Below are 2,289 nucleotides of genomic sequence, written 5' to 3' on the forward strand. Positions count from 1 at the left end.
CATATATATATATATATATATATATATATATATATATACCACCTTATGTATGCATGAAAAAGTACATCACACTTTTTAAAAGTAAGAAAAAAAGGTGATTTTTTTAATGTGATGTGGAAGATTTGGATAATATAAATGTAAATTGTAAAATTTAATTGTTATATGTGCAAATACATAGGATTTATGTGGTATGTCTGTAAATGCCCCAATTTTTTCTTAGTATTTGTCTATTTTGTGGCCGGAAAAATATCCCCCAAGCAGAAAAAAGTCGTTTAGGTGAAATGATGGTTAGCTCGCCACACTAGATAGCATCATAGCTAAGGTTGTCAAAACAGCTCGTTGTTCGCGAACAACTTGTGTTCGGCTCGTTCGCTAAGTTAACGAGCCGAACTCAAACAACACAAATAAATATTCGTTCGTTCGCGTTCAGCTCATTTTGGCTCGAAATACTACTAATCAATTAATTTTTTGTAATATTTTTAAAAAGTTTAATTAAATACAAGGCTACAAAAGATTTATAATCAATAAAAAGTATTAATTAAGAAAATATTATTAAAAATATTAAATTAGATTCAAATGATGTTTTAATATAAATAATAATTTTTAAATCTTGCTCAAATGCTTATTGTCTTATGGCTACATTATTAGGGTTATTAAAAGGACTCTTTGTTCGTGAATAGTTTGTGTTCGGCTCGTTAAGCAAACGAGCCGAACACGAACACAATTTTTGAGCTAGAAATATAAACGACGCTCGCGTTCGGCTCGTTTACACCCATAAGTGAAAATAGTCTTATTGTTCTCAATCTACAGACTCTATTTGCTCACATCCTATCCTCGAGTAAAACAATTATTAAAATTTACACGCTTGTGTTGAATTTGACATTTCAATAAGCAAAATTTAATGAGTTACGATCACTTAATTATGAATTCATTAATGAATTAATGCAAATATAACAATTATTATCAACATATTCAAAGTAAAGGGTACGTTGAGGTGAATTAAATTTCGCCAAAATTATAGATAAGGCAACATTCTCCACATGAAGGGGGATTTGAACTTAAATTTAGATAGAACTTTGATATATGAAGAAATCTTAAATTTTGGTCGACTATAATTGATGACCGCTACCAACAAACATAATTAGTCAGTCAATTGCCATCATCCAATTACAATTAGGGCTGCCAAAAAAGCTTGTTGTTTCGCGAATAACTCATGTTCAGCTCGTTAAGTAGCTCGTGTTCGGCTAATTAGGGCTGCCAAAAAAGCTTGTTGTTTCACGAATAACTCATGTTCAGCTCGTTAAGTAGCTCATGTTCGGCTCATTCGTTAAGTAAACGAGTCGAACATGAACAAATTTTTAATGTTCTCTATTTCGATCAAGCCAAGTCTAAGCTCGCTCAAGCTCTGCTCGTTTACAGGCCTAATTACTATTGTTTGATCACAGCAGTTCAATCACTATAATCTAACGGCTGAAATTTTTTTGACCTAATTTTAATTGTTTAAATATATTCACCTAACTATTATTATATAACCATCATTTCTCCATCGTCTTCCCCCAATCCCTAAGGGTCCGTTTGGGGCCGCTTTAGCTGGCCCATTTGGGCATTGCTTTAGCTGACCCATTTGGGCAAATATGAAGTTCTGGGCATTGCTTTAGCTGGCCCATTTGGGCAAAAATGACAACAAATTGATATACATTCTGTTTGTTCATGAAAAATGCTAATGAACTGTCCTGAGTAATGATTTATGCTTTTCTTAGAAATAATTTCCAATGACAGCACTACTGTTTTTCCAAGCGTATGTAGGGTGTAACAGCATACAGGAAATTTTTTTGAGTTAGAAACAGAGTTATGTTTTAGCAAACAATCAGCGCAGGACATAAGAAGAACTTTTTTTAGCATTAGTTGTTTTATTGCTCATTCCATCCTTAGATGTGTGCTTTTTGTTGCATCACCTAATTCTACAAAAATATTTTATGTTTGAATGCTAGCCATCGGCCACGGAAAACGGGCCTTATGATTACACTAGAAGTGGAAATCCTACTAGAGATGTCTTACAAAGGTTTGTAAAAATTAGAAGTTCAGTCCGATTGTTCTAAGCTTGTGAAGCTGCAGGTACAGTAACCTTAATATTGGTATACTATTGACTTGTATGTTTGCTGACAATCAGTCTTTTAGAAAGATTGGAGAAAGCTCATCGTGCATTTTGTTTCACTAGTGGAATGGCTGCTCTTTCTACCATCATTTCTCTTATTGCCTCTGGTAATTTTCTATAGATTGTTAGATTTA

The sequence above is a fragment of the Phalaenopsis equestris genome, unplaced genomic scaffold (genome assembly GCF_001263595.1).
Source record: "Phalaenopsis equestris unplaced genomic scaffold, ASM126359v1 Scaffold001116, whole genome shotgun sequence".
NCBI lineage: Eukaryota > Viridiplantae > Streptophyta > Magnoliopsida > Asparagales > Orchidaceae > Phalaenopsis > Phalaenopsis equestris.